Genomic DNA, 25,139 nt, shown 5'->3' with positions numbered 1-25,139 from the left:
CTCACGAAGAGGTTTTTATTTGTAGGGACATTTTAATGAGGTGATGGGTATCTTAATAAGTGTTCGCGGGTGAAGACACCTGGAGTATTAAACAGCAATTCTGCTGTATCCTATATTAATTCATAAAAAGATTTTATCACATCATTTTAATTTGTTAGAGACTTGAAGTACTTAGTACCACTTGCATGGTTTAAAGTAAACCAATTTAAACAAAAGATGAAATAAATGGTAAGTTTGGATGATTTGGGTTTTTCAGATATTTTCCCTTTAGCTTAACAATAATTCACCCCAAGTACAAATCAGGAAGATCTGCATGAAATTAACTTCAAAGCAGCTTTGCAAATGAGACCTAGAGGGTTTTCTGAAGGAAAAAAAAATGTTGTCAAGCAAAAAGAATTTTAAATACATTAGTTGTATTTAATTATTTTTATGCAGAGGAACTTTAAATTAAAGGGAAAAAAATCCATATCATTGCAAAATGACCTCTCCAGTGTCTAATACTTCCCAAGAAAAAACTCTTACCACCAATAATTAAATGACTATTATTATTATTAATTGATTGATTATTAACACATTATGAATGGGTATCATTTATTGTACTCCAGAGAGCTTTAACTCAGAGTTATAATTCTTTTCTCAAGATGTGATTTTTAAATATAGTGCTTTCTAAATAATAGAGTTAACATGCAATTTAATATCTTCGATTTGTCTCATTTAGGCACTACAACAGGTTTTATAGGTGATTTAGCAAGTTGTGTTATTACTTTAGGCCCAAATTTCCCCTTTTAGGAGGTTAAACTATGTGTTCCCCTAAGCGATTTACAGTTCTGGAATGGCTCTGTTACTCCAGTGACATTCTTTTGAAAAAGACCGTTTTTCCTAGTTCTTTTTCATATGAACTACATACAGTCTGTCCAAAAATATCCCTTGTCATTTTACTGTTACAAGAAGAGTAAAATATTATTGTGAATAATAGAATCAATTTGATGAAAGTGCAAAAAGAATTTTTATATGATATGAATTAAATCAACTCTAGGAAGTAACTCTTTCCATAAGTAAGTGACTGAATAAATAAAAGCAGTCATCGCAAAAAGCAAAATAAAATAAGCATTTGGACACTCCAAATAGATTTCTCTATTTGAAAAAAGGCAGAGAGAGAAAACTAAAAGGGTAGTCAAAACGCAGCTACCAACCAGCTTGCACTAGGTGCTTTGCTGTATAAAACAAGCACTGCCCGATACAATATCATGTCTTTTGATCCGGTGGACTGTTCTTGCAGATATCACGGAAAGAAACATTTGCAATAAAATGTGACAGTGGGGATTTTGCAGCCTGCTTTTGGAAGAGCCTAAAATTTGATGGAATCTACTAGTCAAGGACTGTACCAAAGTAAGGAATATTTAACCTGTTTTTGCTCTTATTGTTACTATTTGTAGTTTTGCTTATTTATTTATTTGTTTTTTAATTCCACTTTGGGTAGGTCTTAGACAGAGCTCCTTTCCTACAACAGAGTTTAATGGCAGAGGTTCACGTAGGTGCCATACCTCCTCCAACCTCATACATCAGGTTCTAGCATTGGTCTGGAAAGAAATCAAGATTCGCGATGTCAGACGACCACTTACACTCTGGAGAATAAGAAACGTGCAATATGAATGCCTGGAGAATGATTTTTCCATAACCTCAAAGAGAAGAGGAGGGACTCACGATGCTGCTAGTGTTAGGAGGTCATTTCTTACCCATTTTCAAACTTCAGTACTTCTAACCAAGGCTTATACATAAAGGCTACAAGGCCAAACATGTTTCCTTGAAAAAGTACACCCATAAACTTAAAACATCAGAGCTTCTCCTCCGATCAATATAGCGTTTTCATGTAGAAATGTGGAATTTCTGAACAACTTTGAAGTACCGTATTTAGCTGTGCACAGTGTGCACTTTTTTTGCCCAGATTTGGGAGGGAAAAATAAGGATGTGCATTATACATGGGTAGTACTCATTCCACATCGATGTAAATGCTTTTAATGTTTTTATTTATGCTCATGAGTTCAAACTGTAATAATAAATGCTGAAATTCCTTTATAATACAAAAAACAAGTAGCCAAATATAAATAAATATTTGAATTAAAAAATTAAACTGAAAGATGTTTTTCCCTGAAAGTGTGGGCCAAAAATGTGGGGGAACATTATAGCAAAATACAGTAGTTGTTGCACCAGCCTACATTTCTATCTCAAAAATTCCACAGGAGGACAAACCAATCAATCAATGAATTAGTTAATTAACTAACTAACCAACCAGCCCATGTATGGACTAATTGACAAAACTATCATTTTGGATCAGAAATCGGGGAAAAAACCAACAGCGTAAACAAAAATTTGAAAAACACACAAGAAACAGCTTGCTTTCCTCAAGAAAGTCCAGAGATCAGAGGGCTTTTACATGAGTAAATTATAAAATGTTTCAAACAAACCACCTGATTAAATTTTGGGGGGAAAATGAATTTTTTATGAGTAGAGCTAAGCGTTCCAATCAGCTTGTCTATATACATAATGCTTTATCACTTAAAATAAATTTAACCATGTATTCATTCCAAAAGCTAGTTCTATACAAGATATTGGGAGATCTCTGTATAAGAATGCTGTTCTAAATTTCCCAATCTGTGCTCTCCATTTTATTAAATAAGTGGCTCCTAATCAATCAGACCAGAATAAATATATGATATAATCCCCAAACTAGTCCATATCATGACCCAAACATCTATTATTTTGGCACATTAAATTCTTTATCCACTATATTTTCAGTTCGTTTTTTATTAAGCAACAAATACATATATGAATTTAGTAGCTAGAGATTACTTTTGAACCATAAAATCTAGCTGCAGATTTCTTTCAAATATGTTCCCAACGATGCACTCTTAGATGTGATTTATAACATAAAACCTTCATATGAACAGTCCAATTCCATAAAGCAGGTTAAAATAAAGTTCCTGCTTATTAATGGCAAAAGAGGGAAACCTCTAACAATTCCAATAGGTTTTGGCATCTAACCCTGGATATTTGATAGGAATTGTTTGTCGTTTTGATCCCCTTGATTTCTATTTTATTTTCACCTACTTTTCGGCTGGTGTAGGTACCTCGGTTTCCATTTTCGGACCTCCCATTATCTGCTTAACCCAACGTAAACCTGCCCTCCATTGACTGTGATTTTGCTAAAATGTAACAGTGGCTGTGAATGCCAAATCTGATTGGATATTGTTCAATCCAAATCTCACAGATACCTCTGCAATATCTGACATCAACTGCAGTGGCCGGCTTCTTGGAACTCTTTTCTGCCTTAGTTTTACAACATGACTCTTACAGGGTCCTCCTCTCCTCCTCTCTCGTCCCTTTTCAATCTTGCCCCACTTTCCCTCTTCCTCAGCCTTTGATGGAAATGCTGGTGTTTCTTCACACTCCATCTCCAGCCCTCTTCTGTCTTATCTTCTCTCATTTCTTATTAAGTTCCCTGGGCAATTGTGTTCACATCCACACTACCAAGGGATCTTGTCCATGTCTCTCCTGTAAGCTTCAGGCTCACATACATATCGACGTATACAGGACAGCTCTATTAACAGGCATCGCAAAAGCCAAAACTGGACTTCTAACCTTTCCCTCCAAAACATATTTTTCCCTAACTGAAGCTGCTCACCAATTACCACATATTCACTATGAACCAGAAGGCACTACAGGGTCTTCCTTCTTCCTTCCTCCCCACCTCCGAGTATGTTGATTCCTCTTCCTAAATGTGTTACAGATCCCCTGCCTTCTCTTCAGACGTTCATCACTTGTGTCCCCGTGCTCAGCATCTCTCACCAGAGTCACCACGATGGTCTTTCACATCAGACTCCCTGCCTACACGCCCCAACTCTCTAATTCAGTCCTGATCCTGACACCAGTCCATCTGCCTTCACCGGATTCCCTATTAGTTCTAGCCATACTTTTGGTATTTACCCCATCACTACCACCACTTGCCAAAAGATAGTCTTTCTTGGTAAAATGGTGCCATTTATGGTAATGCTCAAACCAGAACCCCAGAAGTCATCCTGGGTTCTTCTTTTTCCCTCACTTTTTGCACCCAGTACACCAGCTAGAGCTGACAATTCCACCTCAGAAACAAAGCCACATCTGTATGCATCTTACTACTGCGACCCCTTTCACCTGAGTTCACCATCTTCTGTTTGGAAAACTGTGAATTTTGGGACAAAATTAGAATTGTGCTGATTATATTCCCATAATGTCATTTAACCAGATTCCTCTTTCCCTCTATGTCCTATAAATCAACTTTGGGGGTCAGAAGTTTGACAGTTACTGAAATCTTTAAGTCAGAGTCACTGAGGTAAAATTTAGATACAGTGACATTCAAGGGAGGGTGATCATTTAAAAAATATATATGAATATGATCATGGCACTCCTCTGCTTTAAACTCTCTAATAAATTCTTACCACATTGAAAATAAAATCTAAAAATCTTTCCCTGTGACCTACAGAATCCTTCCCAGGCTGGTCACTGACCACCTTATCGATTTCATCATGGACCACTCTCTCCCTCCTTGGCCTCCTCTCCATCCCAACATTCCACTTTCATTCCTACCTCAGGGCCGTGGCATTTACTGGTCCTTCGGCCTGAAAGAATCCCACACCTCCCCAAGTGCCTGATTCCTTCTGGTTACTGAGGTCTCAGCTCAGATACCAGGACTTCAGAAAAGACTTCTCTGCCCACCACCAAAAAATCAGGCTGAAATCAGTGCCTGGGACTTAGCAGAATCTCAGTGTTTACTAAATAAATCCATGGCTCATGGGTGATTCTGACTCCTTTGATTTTCAGCACTGCCCTTCACTGATGCTCGCTTCCCAGGGAATGGAATAAGACATCTTCCGTCTTTCCCAAATGCGTGATGCTTGTTCTTTTCTCTGTACCTGTGTATGTCATACCTGCTCTGCCTCCATTTTCTGCCTCGTCCATTTGGACTCATTCTTCAGGTTTTAGTTAAACATAAAATGCCATCCATTTATGGCACGTCTGCAGTATACTGTACATACGTATAAAATATGCTTTTTGTACTTCTGGGAGAGTCCTGTAGAACGATGGTCAAGAATAAGATTCTGGAGTGCCATGGCCAGGACTCGAATCTCTGCTTCACCACTGACATATTCAGGTAAATTCCATAAAATCCCTTTGTCTCATTTCTAGGTAAATTCCATAAAAACCCTCCTCTTACAAAGAATGGGACTCTTTTGAGGATTACATGATGTGAAACATATAAAGTGCTTAGAACATTTGGTCAATAAATATCTATTTTTATTCTTATTAACTGTAATATACTTCATTTAACATCTCATCCTGAAATGATTTGTTTTCTGTCTGCTTCCTATTACTGGGAGGTGTTTGATGGCATGGTGAAACAGAATTTTTCTTTCTTTCATTTTCCTAATCCCAGGTCTGGGCACAATTTCTGACCCATCATAGATAGTACTCCATACATGTTTCTTAAGTGATTTTAAATAAGTCTGGCTTCTCTGGGCCAGAAATACTCTTGGGAGTTCGAGCCAAAGGTGTGTGAATAAAAACGAGTAATGCCCTCAATAATTTCACTGGCAAAAAAATAAAAAAATAAAAAGAAAAAGAAAAAAATCAGGGAAAACTGCTGTGTGTCGTGATGAGAGGAACACTAATCCAACTGGTCTAAAAGGATCAGAAAATAGAATAAAAATGCAAATTCCAATCTAAAGCCCCATTCTTTGGACACGTCTCTTTCTCACCTGAGAGGGAAACCATTCAGTCTATTCTGCTGTAAAACCAAGAGCTAAGGTTAGGAATAGCATCATCCTATTCAGATTCAAAGTCTTCCTTGGGTTTACATACTCAATAATCCATAGACTCAAAAATCCCAAGGCAGGTCAAACTGAGTATTATGTAATGAGCCCACTAAATAGAGTATATAAATACATAAAACACCAGTTTTATTGCATTGTCTCTGAACCACTGTAAACCACACATTAGATAAGGGCCAACAACTTTTTCTGTGAAGGCACAAATACCACGTTTCCCTGAAAATAAGACCGGGTCTTATATTAATTTTTGCACCAAAAGACGCATTAGGGTTTATGTTCAGGGGACATCATCCTGAAAAATCATGCTAGGGTTTATTTTCTGGTTAGGTCTTATTTTGGGGGAAACACGGTCGTCACTATTTGAGGCTTAGAGGCCACACTAATGGACACTGCTGTTGTCATGCAAAGGATGCACCCAAACTGTGCCACTGTATGGCTATGGCTGTGTTTCAGTAAAACTTTATTGATGGGCCTACACACTCTCATTTGACACAATTTTTAGTCCCATAAAATTCTATGCTTCTTTTGATTTTTTTTCCAACCATTTGAAAATATAAAAACAATTCTTGGCTTACGGGCATATAAAAACAGGTACTAGGTCAACTTTGGCCCACCGGTCATACTTAACTGACCCCTGCATTCTATTACTCTTTTCCTCACTTCTACTAAAACACAAGCTACCTGGCTTCTCTTTATACACGGCAAATGATAATGATGCATTTTCTCCTTCCAAAAATATTACTACGTTTATTACTCCTATACAATAACTACTGTAGCATCTTCTAATTACTGTGAAGGATCAGAAGTAAAAACAATTATTTAAAACACCTTCATATGAAGCATTTGATGAACAGCTAATTTAGGACTCCATTAATCCTAATTCTGCCACACACTTATTATTCAATACCTAAATCTGTCCTTCAGTCTTATTTGTGACCATTTCCGTATTTATAAGAGAAATGAAAGTGCCATGGCAAAATTCATATACATTATATATAGGCACACACACACACACACACACACACACACACACACACATCCATGAAACCAAGATAACGCATTCAGGCAGACATAGTTAAAAAAGAAAAAAAAAAAATCACATGGACCATTCTTCCCATGTTCCCAAAGAAAAGGAAACCCGTGTTACTTTCCCTTCACAAAGACTCATCAAGCACATACAAAGTGCAAAGCAGTGTGAAATAGGCAACCTCTCTGGCATGTGTACAAGATCATTCATCTTTTTTGTGCATTTACAAATAACTGTCTGAAACAGTTAAATGAAAAATGTCATCGTTATTTTGATAAACCTCAGAAGAAATTCAACCACCTTTACTCAGGGATCAATGTGACCCAGGGTTTTCAAGCCCCAAAGTTCTCCAGAGAGTGCTACAAATTGACAGGCCCGTGTCTTAGTGCTTGATTTGACATGTGATGCAGTGAAAGGCACGCAAACCTTGAGGTGAAGAGTCTCATCTCAGCCAGTTCCTTAGTGGCCAGACAAGCACAGTGGCTCAACAAGGCAGGCTACATCTTCCACAAGTCAATTGTGAATTACTCTCTAAATTGGCTCCACAGCTGTGATTTTCAGTGCCTAGAGCACCCTGCAAATAGCTGGTTGTGGGGAAAACATAAAAGCCTGTTGTTCCCACGAACACACCTTTTAGCGATGTGCCATCCCAGCTCACAAAGGACATGCAGATCTGAAAAGGGATACTTCTGAGCCTCTATCAGAAAAAAAAAAACAGTAGATCAAAAGTTTGGCATAGGGGCTGCTGTCAGGCACACAAACACATAACTTATCCCAGATTTAGAGACCTTCAGAGCAGATCTACGAAATACCCTGGGCTCAACCAGAGCCGGAAGTACTCAGTCCCAAACAAGTGAGAAGCAGGGGATGGTACCCAAACTCTTCCTTTGTTTCTTTCCAAGAGAAAGGAGGAACTGTTCAAAAAGGAAAATTAGGTTATTACCCACAATGTTAACCCCTTTCTGGGAATTAGAAGGAAACTCACAATCTGGCTATAGACATGAGTTGCAAAAACTGAATTTCGCTATCTTTCAGACAGCAGATATTGTGCTTTTCTCTTAGTGCATGTGCTGGAGAGTTAGATATGGAAGTGAATGATAAATGTAAATGAAAGTGATATTTCAGAGGTAATCTGGGCTTAATATAACACACCTATGTGGGTATGATATGTACACACACGCATATACACACACACACACACACATCTACCACATACCAATGGAGACAGAAGTAGAGAAACAAAGAGAACAGTGAAGAAAAGATTATCTTTTCCATATACACCTATTATACATAAACATACAGATACAGAATGAACAGAGAACAAACCTATCATCTCTCAGAGAAAAACGATTCAAGTCCTTTCGATCCTTCAAAAGCATGTTTTCTTTGAGCCTGGATTATTAGATAATTCCTACATTACTATTTTTCCACAGGTATCCTTCTGAAATTCTGTCAGTTATTTAATCTGCAGATGCAATGAGATGCCTTTATCACCTGGCATAACTTTCACACCTCGCAACTGTCTTTTACAACTCTTTGGTTTCATGGAAGGTTCACCTGGTTGACATTTAGTTACATGACTGAATTCTAAATAAGGATTAATAAAATGATTAACTTACTCTTCTCTTCTCCCCCCACCTCTCTCTCTGGTTTCCCCAGTGAGTCATGGTTGGCCATCTACAAGAACAAAATATCTAACTGAGGAAAACTGTCTTCCAACTGCAGCATCTGTCTGCCTGGCAAGGTCTGCTGACATTTGGGTCCGGGCTCTGGAAATACTCAAGAATCTCTTTCGGTCTGAGCTAGTAGGGGGCTCTCCTCCTCCTAGGTGTTGCTTCCTACTGATTCCACTCAATTTGAAAGACAGATTTGTATATATTTATCCTTCTGAGAATTTGCTATTGTGCAAATATTTCAAATTGAGACCCCCATGGGAGGGCACGCATGACACAGGGAGCACGAGCATTTCTTTTCCTGTAAACTACCCATAAAATAGCTCGGTGGTTCCCAAGGGTCTGCTTCTGGGTATTACATAAGCAGATTCTCCTTCAGAAAGGGAAAGAGTTGCTTCGAGATACAGAAATAAAAATGCCCACAGTTCTCTCAGGGAATTTCAAAATAGCACGCTGCTTAAATACCAAGGAAAGCACCTGGTTTCTCTCCAAGCCTAAAGATAGCCTATGATAGTTCAAGAAATGTTAAGCAGAAGGTGGGGGAGGGGAGGGGGTGCTGGGGAGGTCAGGGCACTGGAGGAGAATAATCTGGCAGGGCACATCTCAGTAAATCCGGTTATTTTTGAAATTCTATAAAAAGTACTTATTTGAAGAAGTTTTATGTTTTGGTTTTGAAAAGTGGGTAAGGTGGAGGCAGTACATCCATCTTGTGCTAATTCAGAACATAAAATACTTCTGTCAGTCTCTCCCTTTCCTTCTTAACATTTTCTTCTCAAATCTACTTTATCCACTTTTTTTTTTTTTTTTTTCAAACAATTACTCAACCCTCAGGCCCCCTGGAGGCTTCTGATTCTTAAAAGAATTAGAAAAGATCTCCGGTTATTATTAGATTTCATTTTAGATTGAGAAGAAAGCAGACAGTGGGCAAGATACGCATGTCTTTATGTTGCCTGAGTTACTTTTGATACTTGCTTCATTCAAAGGCCAGAATAGCAAGGAGCATCTTCAAACTGTAAAATAAGAAGTCAACTGGACCAATTACTTGTAACCCTGTCATTGAAAGTAAAATAATTTAAACTCCCCCCAAGACCTAAAGGCATTTAAGAGAATCCAAGAAGCTCCATACATTCAATATGTTCTAAGAATAAGGATGGAGAAAAAGATTAAGCTTTCAAATATCTCACTTGTGTAAGTCTGACAACAACAAAAAATACACAGTGGAAAGGATTAATCTCAAACAAAACTGGGAAGAGAGGCTTTTACAGAAAAATATTCCTCTGGCTAGATCGCTTTTGTTTACAGTAAGAAGTAGAGTTTGGACCCATTATATATTCCTTCTCATGGTCCCCCTTGTGAATTGAGATTGTTAAAGTAACATTGTAATTATCTTTTATCTATAGCATGATTTATTTATAATATGAAATCCTTTTTTACATTTTTAAAGTCTTAAAAGTGAATGTTCTCAGCAGTGAGAAAACGTAACACTGAAACATGAAATAAATATTTATTCCTCCATTCTTTTTCCAATAAACTATGAATGTGACTCCGATAAAAACAAAACTACACATTTTGTTTTAAACATTTCAAATTTTTTTTCAATATCAGAGGTCATATTTAGAACTGAACCAAGTATGACTATGAAAAAGTTGTAGGCCATGCCTAAAGCGGGTGTCTTTTCAAGCAAAAGACAAGACTTACTAATAGTCCCATTTGTTTTCCATTAAAAATCTACTCATTGTATTCACAGCAATCCGCAGGCCAGTATGCGAGCCTGCCTCGGACAAAGCCTTCGCTTTGTGTGTATCAGATGCAAAATTTACTTAAATTCCAGATAATTGCAAGTGCATCTGCTAGGCTTTGTCACTGGTCTATATGCACATTTTCGCAGTGTATACAAAGAGCAATTATCCAACAACCAAAGAAAAAGAAACAGTCATTTCTGCAAATTACTGCCAGCTCCTTTATCAAGGAATAAGTTTCTGCTGATAGAATGCTACCCCAAAACACTTTTTTAAATAAAATGCATTCACTCACACCACATACATTAACTACACAGAAAAAAAAGGGAGTTTTTCAACTGTTAAATTACTAGGTCTGAAACAAGCATAAGTGCAATTTCAAATAAAATCATCTCATAAGACATTAAATCTCCCCCCTGGATTAAAAACAACAACAACAACACCCGATTTAAATCAATTTGATGCACTGGTGTATATTCTTATTCTGTATTCATGAAACAATGTTTCAGCGGTAGTCACTTACCCTATTTATCACCAGCTTTTAGTCCTCCAATTTGAGGTATAAGAGGACAGAAACAAGAACATGAAGGAAAATTAAAATAAGGAATATTTAAAAAACAAACAAACAAACAACTTGGACAATAAAAAGTCTTAATTAGAAAGTTTTTGCTCTATTCATTAAATAGTTGACTGAGGAGGCCTAAGGCTTTCCATCTGGGCTGTTTGGTCAATATTTTCAATATTATTCTTTCTCTTTTTCACTTCCTTTGTTTTCTCTTTTGCTCTCTTTCCATTTTTTCACTTCATAAACAATCCCATTTCAACGGTCACACTCAAGATGGCCAGCCTTCCTTCAAAGCCCAATCCAATTTTCAGACTTCTACACCTTGTGCTAACTAACCATCAACAGAGCACCTCTTCAAGAGCCTAATAGGGTAAATTTGTTTGTTTGTTCCTTTTTTTTTTTTTTTAACAAATTCTCAAATATATGCACAACAATCACAGTGGAGTCATTAGAATAAAGAGAAAACTATTTAATACAAAAACTAAAATATTTTTGTGATCTTTGACCTGCTTGAAATCTGTCATTTCGATGGCCATTTATTTCCTGTTTCACCTTCATTTAACTATCTTCATTATTATTTTAAAAAGGTATTATATTACCAGCCAAAGCTATTAGTCAGAAAAAAGAAAAAAAATCTTCCTATTCCCCAAACTAGAGAAACATCATTATCATTAATATTTTATGGAACTGCATTAAATGAGACAATATTCAATATTTAACTATCTAATCCTACAGTAATTTATATTAGAAAATATCAACGATGTGAGACTTCAGCCAGTCAGATTATTTTATTGGATGAACCTTTGTCATTACTAAGAACACTGCAGTATCTCATATTTTTCCAGAACAGAATGTAACATCCAAGGATTGAAAGTGACTTTGTGTCTAATTAATTCTCAAAATCCTTGGGAGACAGTGATGGAAGGATAAATATATTAATTAGGAGTTGAAAAATAAAAGACTGCGCCTTCAGATGCCACAGAATTACCACAGACACAGATTACTTTAACGGGTCCTATACTTCACTGGGCTTACTAACAGTTTAGGAAGGAAGACCTATTTGAAACTCGCAGAGTCTCAACTAAGCAAAAAAAATGCAGCTTGTTTTCTTTCACATGCCACACTTATTTATTGCAGATTTCTAGGTAGAAAGTTGGTTGGATCTGTTTCTGGAATTCCCATTCATTTGCTCAGTCATCCGTATGTCTTTCTTGGTTACGTTAAACAAATCCCCTTTTCCTTTTTTTCAGACCACTTATCAACTTGACATATTTATACAGAGGCAAACATCAGCTCATTTGAGGTGAATTATCTCTGACTTCAACATCAACAGAATTTTGAGGGATCACATTTAAAAATGGCTCTTGGTGATAACAAAAAAGACTTTTCTACAGGACACATATACTGAAGGTTGGTGTGTCACACAATCAAAAGCATGGTCCTTAACACCTTTATAATCAGAGATGTCCTATCATCTACTTTAAGCAAAAGAGAAGTTCTCACTGCTGTTAGCCTGCCGAGTTCATATACTGAGGCACTTGCTCTCCATCTTCTAAGAGCCTACAGCTCCCTCACGGAATAACAGTACAGATTTGCTGGGGGCTCCTTGCTTTTCTGTTTGTCTGACTGGCCCCTTCCCTCCTTATTATGAGGGAATTCCATTTATATCTTGCTGGAAGTCAAAATATTTTTGTCTCCATATGGAATGTGAAAGGGACATATGACGGGTTTCCCTGATTTCCTAATTACAGGTAGGGACACTTGACCAAGACACGGCCAGTTAAAGGAATCAACAGCCGGGAATTTTGAATCCAGAGGCAGCGACCCCCAGAAGAAAGAACAAGGGTTTCTTCCAGGCCTGGTACAAATAGCCACATATTCAGGGCAGCAGTGCTGGCTGATAGTAAAGGCCAGGGCACAGCCCAATGTCAGGGATATGGAGGGCCCAAGCTGGGCACCCAGTATTCGGTGGCAGAGGCAGAAGTACCAGATTCCACATCTTTCCCGGGGATTTTCTGAGTCCCAATGTCCTTCCAACACATTCCTTTTCTGGTTACATTAACCAGAATTAGTCTCATTAGCTTATGAGTAAGAACATAACTCAATCCCAAAATCAAAAATAATAATTCAAATTGTACTTTTATGTTCTGTCGGTTAATTGTATAAACTGTTGGAAAATAAATTAAGAGATCCTGCAATAATGTGAGTTGTAAGAGAACATTCTCTTTATCACAAAGACAAGGAAACTTCCCATCCAGAAGGACCCACGGCAACAAATGATTAGTGATCTCATACATCCTCAGAAGTTCAAATACCCGACAGGAAGAGCCTAGCCTCACAGTTTAAAGGAGGAATGCATCAGCGAAGGCCCTTCCTAGTTTTCTCAGCCCCTGCTTCTCTGATTCAGATCAACAAGGAACAGAAGTTGAAAAAGAAATTTTCATAGTTTAGTTATGATTTGCTGGAAATGACATATGCACATCTTGTAAATCAGAGTCAAAATAAGCATTAATCAGGAGCCTGACCAATGATATTAAAAACCACAGCTGACTGCTGGAAGTCCGGGAAGCTATGACATGGGGCTCTGGAAAGAGCCAGTGTCTCTGTGCCCTCCTCCTATCCCAGAGTTATTCACCTCGTACTTGTCAAGAATATTACCCTTCCCACAAATGACTGATAAAAGATGAATTTAAGAGCGTGAATACGTTTTGAAAAGTAAGTCCCTGAACCTACATATTCACCAAATGCTTTCAAGTTCAACAGGGGAAATGTCCCTTTAAAGAACATTTTTCATCCAAGGCAAATTGGGAGTTCTTGACAATTTTCTTTCCTTCCTAATTCCTATCATTTTTCAAAATCCCTTCATTAAAAAGAAGGTGAATCATAAATTGATTCATTGGTCATGAAAAATGTAAATTGACAGCTTTGGGGCATAGCGTCATTTATGCATTCACTGATTGAATTTACACAGGTAACAGGCACATCCTAAAAATGACCAGCTCAGTATTTGTCCTTACTCCAACACCTAGGTGTCAATGAGGATATGATGTCTCCTGGCAAGGATCCACAGTTTAATACTCACCCTCTGGCTTTACTTAAACATGTCTGTTATTAGGTACTGGAATTTAAGAAAGAAAGAAAGAAAGAGAGAGAGAGAGGGAGGGAGGGAGGGAGGGAGGAGGGAGGGAGGGAGGGAGGAAAAAAGGAAGGAAGGAAAGAAGGAAGGAAATAACCCTGACCTAGTCTGAAGCTATGCTTTTCTTATTGTAATACACTTGGAGTTCCATACCAAAGCTATTAAAACAAAACAAAAACAAAAACAGAAATAAAGAAAAAAACGACTACTAAGTTCTATAACTAAAATATTATTTTATACACAAACACTTTCTTATAATAGTACTTTTGCCTATAGAATGCAGGCTCTAGACCAGAGACCAATCATACACACACACACACACACACACACACACACACACACACACACAGTGTGCAACTCTGTGTACAACCAACCCATGGGGGCTTAATAAACACTTATGAATTGACTGACAAGAGAAAAACCAAGGAATGACAACCTTCAGGGTAGCCGTAACACAATTTTAACTTGAAAATTGACCAGGAATAGACTTCACAATCTATGGGAACATACACAAATCATATAAAAATAACTGGTGCCCCTCATACCTAGAGTGGCCTTAGGGAATAGCTAGTGAAAAATCACTGTTGTAGGAAGTAGAGTTCAGGTTCTCTGTTTATTGTTTGGCTACTACAGTGAATCCAGCTGAAGGCAACTTTTATTCTGCAATACAATTATTCTATTATGTTATTACAGAATCGCTTTTAAAATATAGATTAGAATAAATGCAAAATTTAGCTCATCTCTAATATTTTCTTGCTAAGGCAACAGGTATAAAACCACCTCTGCCTTCTGACTGGTAAGATTTGTGTTGTCATTTTATTTCTTTGCATCTAAACATAACAAAAGCATTCTCTACAATGCTTAAATAGTCTCTTCAATAGTACCATCCCCAAATTAATGGTAATTAGTAAGAAATCATAATTTCCCATTGTCTACTCTAAATGATGCCTTAATGGTGTGCTGCATTTCTTAAAACCTAATTTCATTGTTTCCTTTTAGACAATCTTCAAAAGCCTCAAGTTCAAAAGTGCTTTGTTTTCCTCCCGAAAGCTCATATACCTGGTCTACCTTGGGGGTATGAATAGGACAGATTTATAAAAATTTAGTGGTCCCTGGAATTTAGGAATTATGTAAATAAGACTATGCTTCTGTTAACAACGTAGTCTTTCCACGTGTACTTGAAATGGTGGTTACTCCACTTAGCGTTTTGAAGAGCAACTTCCACAGTGATAAATTTCCAGAAATGTATGATGAGAGCAAGTGGAGAAAACATGTAAGACATAGGCCATGCTCTGGTACAATCCCATTAAACTGAGTGTAGAGTAAAAAGGAGAGAGGAAGGGAAGGAGAGAGGGAAGGAGAGAGAGGGAGAGAGAGAGATTTGACTGAGACAAGTTATTTTTTTGTTTGTTTTTTTTTTTTTTAACTAAACCACATGAGACCAAAAATACGTCTGTGGATGTTTTCACCTTCAAAGGACAAACACAAAATCTATTTAATTCACTGCTTTAGCAGTACTGTTAGCATTTACTCATTAGAGTTACATGTAATGATCAATAACTTTGCAAACAGTACCTTGCAGATCACCTAAACACCCACCCAACCCCACCCCTCCCCACAAAGCCTCCCCTGCTTCCTTCCCACAATCCCACACACAGCCAAAGAGTGGGCTTGGTCATCGCTTTGCAGGATAACTTGCGTTAGTTTTCCAACACACAACTTTGAAGATCGAAATCATTATTTGTTTCAAAGTATACAGAACTTCTTACATGTCTTCCTAACATTACATCAAGTTGTTAGGAAAGTCTGATCATGTAACTCCCAAGCCTTTCCAAATTGTCCTAGGTGAAACCAAACACATGTTGGGGGTAATGCTTGCTTTTCAGTTTTTTAGCTCCCCACATTGATAGCAATGAGAAAGGATTTTTTTTTTTCTTGTTTCTTGGCAACCTCCTCTGGACTGTGAGAAGTGATGATTGATCATTTTTCCGCACTCATCCACCGCCTTCTCTGTAGCCACATGTATATTTGCCAATGGATAATTAAGCAACAGACATCTCCAATAAATATAATAAATAAATTTGATTTTTTCCCCCTTAGTAATTGGTTTCATCTGACTGAGTCTGATTATGTGTGGGGATATATAAACAGGATTAGAGAGGAGAAAAATTAGATGCTGGGTCACACAAATTACAGAGTCCTAACCACTGTGAAATGTTTTTGTAATAATTATATTGTTATTCTTAGGGTTAAAATGGAGAGAAGCAGTTTGTGTCTTCTCAAGAAGTTTAGACGAGGCTGAAAATAAAACTAGTGGCGTGATTATTATCATAAGGGAATGGTGGCCCACCCCAGGATCCCCCTGGTCGTCACCTTCTTCCCAGAAACCCACACCTGCTCTGCCCTCAAGACCCCATTAAATTTCTGCGGGTCATGCCAAACTCTGACTTACGTCTACATTTCCAGGTGTCACATCACACCAGACTACATGAATAGAAATAAATTGGGCATACTAGGAGGCAGAGAATGGGCAGATACCTGTATACGATTACTGTCTGAGCAAACCCCAAAATAACATAAAATTCAATTACCATTGTAATATACTCTCAAATGATGCAAAGAAGAAAGCTTTATCTTGGGTTTTTAAAAAAAATACCCACCCTTATTGCCATTTACTTTCTTGGACATCCTTTTGGTGTCAAATGACTCTTCCCACGAGATTTAGCTCTTAGCAGAGCACAGTTTCTGGCTGTCTTGGGAATCCAAAAACTGCTCATTGAAGGAATAAAAAAATGAAAGCCAGAAATATACTTTCCTGCAGCTCTAATTTGACTATGTTCCTTCTAAGTAATAGCTACTGAAATGTGTATATATAACCATATACTCTTACATTTGAAATGGTTTAGAAACGTTATCACTGCTCAAATCATAAAAGTCTGTTGCAATGAGTTCTCTGATAATAAGTAGGATTTTAGCTATGTAGATATTTACTGTTTGAATTAGAAACATGCATGGCATAGCTATCTTCTCTAATAGTTCAATTTCATTCTTAGAAATAACCTAAGAACCTAACATGACTATTTCAAACATTCAAAATGAAATTTTGAAGTGACGCTTCCTCTTAATGCGTTACAAATATAGCAAATGTTTTATATAATTTTGTGAAATGGTTATTTTACATTATGGGACTTTTTTTAACCTTTACCTAAATCATTTATATTTAATGATGTATTTCTTTTTTCCATATATACCCTTATTCCTCTAATTAAAGTAGGATAAATGTCAAAACATTGAGTATCAGTTAAATTCTAAGCAATAATAAAAATGACATTTAAACATAAGCTTTTTCCAAAAGAATCCTGTATAAAATTGTCCGCTCTAAAGATTTTAAATCGGTTATGTTATTGTTAGTATCAATTTTATCTTCAACATATGAATTATATTCTCCAGCTTTAGTCCTTGCCTCCTAATAGGCAAACTGAAGATTGGGGAGCCTAAAAAAACAAAGGAAATAACTTATTCTTTTGAACCAAATTCATAAATAAGCTGCTATTCGACAGGGTCCACAAGTCCCTTTTCTATAACTTAGCAATAAGAACTGTACTAAGGTCATACCGACAGAAATGGATCATACATTTTATACTCTTTTTAACAGGGTTAAGCCTAAGTAGCTAAGTAATTTAGTTATCAGAACAATAGATAGGCTGTCTTTTAGAAAGCTGAGTTTCCAACTTTTATAGATGTGCCTCACATTCCAAAAATCACAAGCTAGGTGCAATGAGAACAACAACTAAGCTAAGACATCTAGTATCATGTTGATATCACAATGACCTGTGGCAGAACTGCTCAGAGGCCAGAGGACGCTGGGGAGTCTCCACAGGTGACCTAACAAATATCAAGGAGAGCAAAGCCTCCTCTGAATGAATTACAGTCAAGGCCTGAGAAGTCTAAACTTTTAAAGAAACCATCTGTCTCTTTCCAAACCATGCACTCAGATTTTCCCAAGGCAGATATGGGGTCTTCAGCACCCATCGCCAGCACCCGTGGCAGGAGTCACACAATAATGATGAAATGTCAATCAATCAATCAACCCACCAGCGTCAAAGATCAATTCATATTGTCCACGGGAGAAAAGTCTTTACCAAGGAAAATGGAGTTTAACGCATTTCTATTTTATTTCACCTTCATTTCTATTCACTAAACTTCCATAAAAAGAGTTAAAACACCTGCTGTCTTTTTGCACATAACTGTACCTTTTTCCCGATAATTCTTTTTGTCTGAAAGGCTCGTGATTCTGTACTTAGGAGAGGTGGGCCAATTAAACTCTTTCAACAATAATGAAGAGACTTTATTTGCAAACAATTTTCAAGGTGCTTCATTTTTTTGCCCTTAAGAATTCATAAAAAACAGTCTGCACTATATTAAGCAGACTGGGGCAGTAATATGAATTTTAGAGAAAATATTTTATACTTCTTTAACTTCATGAAGTCTTTTTGGAAATATGAGCAGGATACTCTTACCACTACTGAAATAAGTATGTTATGTAGTGGCTTATCGTTGTTAGGTAGAAAAAAACAAACCAAAATAATAATCATATATATATATATATATATATATATATATATATATATATATATATATATATATATATATGTTACTGATATTACAAAGTCCCGAACAATGTGAATGTTCTGTTTCTAAATCAAACTAGAAACCAGGAGTACAAAGAATACTTTGACAAAGCTACAATACAAAACTCTTATAAATTACTATTGGTTTCACACAATTTTAAATGGGGTAGCATCTAATTAGAAGCTATAACACATTTTATGAAATATTGCTATGTCCCTTTCCATTAAGAACATATCAAAAGACATCCACCCACCCACCCACCCCCCAAAAAACTGTTCTTGCAATCTTCCCTGACTGTGGCAAATCTGTTGCGTGTGCGATGCGTGCAGAGTGGAAGGTTTCTCTCTAGGAGTGTACCAGGACTACAGTGAGCCAGTAATTCAAAGAATAAAACTGTTGCTTCACACAGAGTAATGAGAGACAAAAACATAAGCTTTTCACAGAGCCCCGTTTAAGGTAGTATCTTGATATGAGTTTTTGCCTCTTTAAATCTGACTTTCAGTTTAAGCTTGAGTTCTTAAGTGGGGAGGAAAGAAAAGGTCCTTGGAAATGACCTTGACCATATTCCACCACAAATCACTTCTCAAAATTAGATCACACAGAATAGAAAACAATGGAAAAGCTTGCCAATACAGGTTTTCCTTCAAAACACACAAGTACTTCAAAGTTCCCTTCAATTACACAATGAAAAAAAAAAAAGAAATAGCAATTAGTTTTAAGAAATATTCAGTAGCTCTTGCATAATAAGCACCTCATAAGTGCAGAGAAACCTCCACTCTTATAAAAATGAAAATAGGAATCCTGATAATTTGGGCAAATATGATTATCACGTTCTATGATCCAACAGTCACTTTCTATATGGCCTCCCCCCAAAAAAACAAGTTACCTCTTCCCAACCTGTCAGATCCCATGATGTTGGAAATGCTGCAATTCAACACAAATGCCAATTGAAAGTAAACTACCTAATTTATCAACAAGTTTAGCAGGAGGAGGATATTATTTTGATACATTAACCTGAGATCTACACCAGGCACAGCAAGTTAAAATTAGCTTCATTAAGATTTAGTGGAAAACGTAATAATAATAGAACAATAATAATAATAAAACCACCAACAAGCCACAGACACGATACCATGCAGAACCATGTAAGAGTATTTACAAATCCAGATGACTGAACAGTAATCTAACCAGGCATTACACCCAAAACCTAGATATGTTTCCTACTGTAACACAAATTCTCAGAGCTTTTCAGAGTTGCCAGGAAACTAGAGGTAGAAAGAGGACTGGGTGAGTAAAAACCACCCTCAGCAGGAAAGAGTATGTTCTTTAAATCAATGGACTCTTGGTCTTCACATCTAGTGAAGACGCTGAAACTGAAGATAATCCTGATGTTTCATAAATAAATTCATGCTCTGAATGTATTACATACCAATGAGAACTCTTGCCCCATGGGCCTTACAAAATGAGTCCTTAGCCAGGTCAATTATCTGTTTTGGGATATTCCAGAGAAATAATGCAGCTGCTCAGCATGGGGGATATTACTTTCTGATTTTGGTCCTAGAACAACAAAACCAGGATGTTTTAGAAGACTTGGGTTCTAAGGATGGTAGCTTACCACAGAAATTCATTTTTTTTCAGTATCCAGCAAATGTTTCACTCAAAGACAACTGTGATACTCATGAACGGAAGTTGGGTTTCTGCCCCCCCTCCACATCCCAATGTGATAAAAATGGCAAATGCAAGGGTCCATGAAAATATTTTCAAATGGCAATATTGCCATCTCAAGGGACCTGTGAACAAGCTGAGCTTTCATTCTAAATAAAACACCTTATTACTATCAGCAGTCTACAAAAGAAGAAACAGCTTTGGATCTCAGGAATCCGGTCCACACTTTCAAGAAAAGGTTTGTGAACACAGGCGACCCAGAACAGGTGAGTGCACATGGCACCTCGGAGTAAGTTTTTTTCTATTGAAAAGAGGGTCTGACTAGTTGAGTTAATTGACAGTGTATTTTGTACGTATTTCTTCAGTCCTGAACAGGCTGTACTGTTTCATGCTGTTCTTCCAACACCAGCTAAGTTTACACTAAAACAAAGTTTAACAGTATTATTGCACACATACTCCCTGCACACAGGTAACTTGCTGTTTTATGACAGGGCAACCACACAGCAGAAGAGGGCTTCCTTCCATAACAATATTTTCCCTCTGTACAATGTGTGTGCCTCAGAGCATCCCTGAACAGGATATCCTCATCTGAGTCAAGTTCAGAGCGCCTTAAAATGATGATACACATACTGAAACTGCAACCTGCTCTACCCCAGTCTTCCCTCCCTACACTTCAGCTGCCATTATTTCAGCTCATTTTCCCATGGCTTAGCAGAAATTTTACAATTATAAACCGATTTCTTTTTAAACTGCTGATTTACCTTTACTTACTGACCCTTCAGGTTTTCTACTGAACTGGAACAGAAAACTCAGAAGGGAAAGAGGAAAACAAATGAAACATGGTAACTGCTAAGAACCCTCCAAAGAACTTAATGATATGAATACATTAAAGGACTGTCGTATATTAATTTTTAAATAATGTTTAAAACAGATCCTGGAAGCAAGAGTTACAGAGTCAGTTCTGTTTTTAAGAAAAGAGTTAGTGTTCAATTTGCATGCATTATGCTGGCTATTTTAAATAATTTTATTCTATGTGTATAGCAGAAACTGCCCTCCCTCCCCACCCCCCAATTGACAAGGTACCACTTCAAGTAAGATCTAAGAGAGGGCTGGAAATTGCTGTTCATGTCTAACAATTTTGAGTAAAACAATACCAGCAACCCCTCTCCTTCTCCACAGCCCTAAATTTATTTATTAAGTAAATTTAGCAATGGCTCAATCACTGGAGATCAGGATAGAATGGGATGCACTAAACCAGTTATATGTTTGTGAGTAGTGGTGTCTATTATTGCCTTCTGCAAATCTGCAGCAATGTGATGCAAAACAGCATTTTAAAGAAATTCTCTTTTGGAATGCAAATGATTTGTCCTCCAATTTTGAATATTTTAGCCAGCATGTATCACACAGTAGTTCTGGAAACACTGGCATCTGTCATGCTGTCAAAACTGAATCAAAATGCATTGTAATCCCGTGGAATGATAACCTTAAATTTCAATGCAATGTTAAAATGCACCCTAAAAAAAAAAATCCCTATAATTGCGATGTACATTAGAGAGAAACCGGCAGTCCTTCTGCGGGGAAATAACAGTCTGCTCTACCAATCTTCCCCTCCCCCCCCAAAAAAAAAAAAAAAAAAAAAAAAAACTCATGCAACTAATGACGACCTCCCGAAGTGCCGAATTTAAATGTTCCAGCATTCATCTGAGGATGAAGGAGGGGAAAAAAAAAATACATAGAAAACCACGAAACAAGTTGCAAACTGCACAACGCAAGGAGAGAGAGAAAGGGAACTGCAGCTGATTCAGGAGCGAGTGCAGAATTAGGAGCAACAGAAAGGAAACAGGAAGAAAGAAAAGGGAAAAAACAAACAAACAAACAAAAGCCTTAAGCATTAAAGAGTAAGAAGTGAAAAACATTTACCAGCGGCTCGGTCAGTAGCTTCGCTCCCTGACACCATCTACATAGAGAGATAACTTAGCCTAGAGTCTTCGGTCCCAGCTCGCTTTGGAGCAAAATTCCTTCACTTCGAGGGGGCGACACACACCCTCAAGAAAGAGAGAGAGGGAAAGAAGGGGAAAATAACCCCCCAGACTGAGACAGGCGTTCCCCTTCCTCCCTCTTACCCGCCCCCCGAACTCCCCAAACGGTGCTCGCTTCTGCACAGTTCTGCGGGCTGTGCCTCTGCGCTGCCGCTGAGCTGCCGGTGTGGCCGCGGCTGCTGCTGCTGGTGCGGCGGCGGCTGCTGCTACTTCGGAAACGATTAGGAGGAGGAGGACGCCCAAGCACGACCTGAGCCTGAGAGCCACCCAGGACCAATGTGCAACCTGCTCTGGAATGAAACCCATACCACATGCACGCACACCCAGTGGCTCCCGCACGCGAGCCCTCGCGCGCACTCAGGCGCCCGCCCGCGCGCCGCACACACACACGCGCACACACACATGCACACACGCGTGAGCGCGCGCGCGCACACACACATATACACACACACACATACACACACGCACACACACACGGGGAGCCGCGCGCCGCCCGCCCCCCAGCACCAGCCCTGAATGGGCGCGCGAGCCAATCCGCGGGCCTGAGCGCGCGCACCAGCCGCGGCTGCCGGGGCTGGGTGGTGGCTGGCGCTGGGGCTGCAGCAGCTGTGCTTGCGGGGTGTGGGGCCGGGGAGGGGTTCACGAATGTGAAAGAGGGGCCACAGGGGCACATGCACCCCGTGGTCTTCAGAGAAAACCCCAACCAGGCGTTTCCAAGACCGGAGACTGAGTGCGCAGACCCCGAACAGTGCAGTTCAGTTCCGCTTCGGGGCTGACCATGGGAGGCTGGGTTTCCTGGCTGCAGGCACTAAGCTTTCAGATCTGTGAAAGCCACTGAACCTGCAGCTGCACCCGGGTCCCTGCGCACAGGGAAGCACAGAAGTCGGCGTGTCCTGCGGACTGCCGGAGCCTGGTGAGCATGCCCAGTGCTCCGCAGGAACCGCAGATCGCGCCTTCCAGGGTTGGGAACACAGAGACCACGGCTTCCTGAGGGAAGGTAGAGGTTGATACCAGAACCTTCAGCCCCCCCGCTGACCTGCCTCATGGAGAGACTACTCGGGGGCCCAGAAGCTGCCCCGGAGGATGCGGTACTGGGGACACTAGGCTTCCAGAACTCAGAGAGGAGCTGCTTTTCTTCCTTCTGTAAAGGCGATCCCAAAGGAAGCAATTCCCTGCCCAGGAAAGCTGATTCAGTTACAGGGTACTTGCAAGAACATCCCGCAGGGCCTGGAGTTGGTAGTAGTAACAGCTAACCGTTATTGCTTACTTACCCTGTACAGGCTCTACGCTATCTGACGCCCATGAATTACCTAATTTTATCCCGTCCAAACACTATATGATCAACCCTAGAAGGAAATTGAGGCCCCCGACTATTTTGCCAACTGCCAGTCAATTATAACCAATGCATCCGGGAATCTAGATCTGGCCATCTGACTCTTCGGCCCCAGACAAAAAAATGCAGGGCATTGATGAACCTTAGGCTTTTCCAGCAAGGTAAAGCTGTGCTGGATGTTTGGCTGATACCCTCTGGCCTTTAGGCGTACCTGGCCTGTCTTCAGCAACCTACAACTCTTTGAAAAACAGCATGCCTGAAATTTGCCAATGTTGTAATACTAATAATAGTGATAATGCTCAGGTCTTGACTATAACTTTGCATCATTTTTTTAATTAGGTGTTCCATACTGACAGTTGTAAAGAAGCTATCCTTATTCCCATGCTACACATGAGAACGACTGAAACAGAGATGTCCTGTTATTTCCCCAAGGGGACAGAGCCAGAATAAGACGGCACCGTTTGCTTGACTCCAAAGTCTGTGTTGTTTTTACTAAACTATGTGTCTTTCTTAATTGCATCTTGAATAAAGACAGGAGATGAGGGCACAGCAGTTATTTTTTATTTCATTCAACAACGCATATTGATTTCCTATTAACATTCACTCGTTCAACACATATTTATTATACTAAGCATTTACTTAGTGCTTCTAGGTACTATCTCAGAGTTGACAGAAGGTGACAAAGACTCTGTACGCTGAGTTTATAGTCTAATAAGAAGATGCCAATCATATGCTTATGATGTGGATGGTGACAGCCTACTAGGAATGCATTTCTCTCCCCTATTCATCCAGCAAACTCCTACTTGTCCTTAGCTGTCTATACCAGTCACTTCTTCAAGGAAGCCACCTGTGATCTATCTGGCTTAATCAAATACTCCATATTATAGGCTTTCAAGGCATTGTTACTTCTCTTTATAAAATGTGCTATAGTTCCAATTTTCCATTTGCGCCATGATTTAGCTACTATATATCTCTCCAAAGCACACGACCTCTAGACTGTAAGCTCCAAGGGGGCAGGGATATGTTTATTTTCATTTTCCATTAATCTCATAGTACCTAGCAGATGTTAAACTTAACTGGTTCTCTCTCGCTCTTTCTCTCTCTCTCTCTCACACACGTGCGCGTGCGCGCAGGCACACACATGCACACTAACTACTACTGGAATAGGACTAATGATTTTTAGAGTAGGAACTATTTTATCTCCATCTACAGCTAAGTAAAATAATGCTGAGAGAAGGTAAATACTTGCTCAAAGGTGGCAGGGAAGGACTCCAGCACAGGTCTGTCTAGTGCTCAAGTTCACACTACTAGCCCTCAGGCTCTGCTATTAACCTCATGTTATCCAGAAGCCAATCACATCATATGGGTGTGCATCACAGGAAAAAGATTGCTGGGGAGGGTATCATGAGGGAATACAGAGATCATTCAGTATCATACAAACTGTAAAGGCATAGAATAGGCTATCA

The 25,139-nt window shown here is 38.8% G+C and overlaps 1 protein-coding gene across 6 annotated transcripts in view; it reads right to left on the bottom strand.

The window, feature by feature from the left end:
* Positions 1 to 22,751, bottom strand: part of TENM2 (teneurin transmembrane protein 2) — a 1,142,683-nt gene extending 1,119,932 nt beyond the window's left edge. For 5 of the 6 annotated variants that reach the window (XM_019740872.3, XM_019740888.3, XM_019740899.3 and 2 more), the window contains exon 1: positions 22,222 to 22,751. The gene's annotated coding sequence lies outside the window, so the exon portion shown is untranslated. The remainder of the gene's footprint in view (positions 1 to 22,221) is intronic. The other variant, XM_074313875.2, reaches the window with a different exon arrangement.
* Between the last annotated feature and the right edge of the window lie 2,388 nt (positions 22,752 to 25,139).

The sequence above is a fragment of the Rhinolophus sinicus genome, chromosome 5 (genome assembly GCF_057876585.1).
Source record: "Rhinolophus sinicus isolate RSI-liver-muscle chromosome 5, RSI-T2T, whole genome shotgun sequence".
NCBI lineage: Eukaryota > Metazoa > Chordata > Mammalia > Chiroptera > Rhinolophidae > Rhinolophus > Rhinolophus sinicus.
The sequence above is the reverse complement of the archived record's forward strand: the minus strand, read 5'-3'. Positions and strand labels throughout refer to the sequence as shown.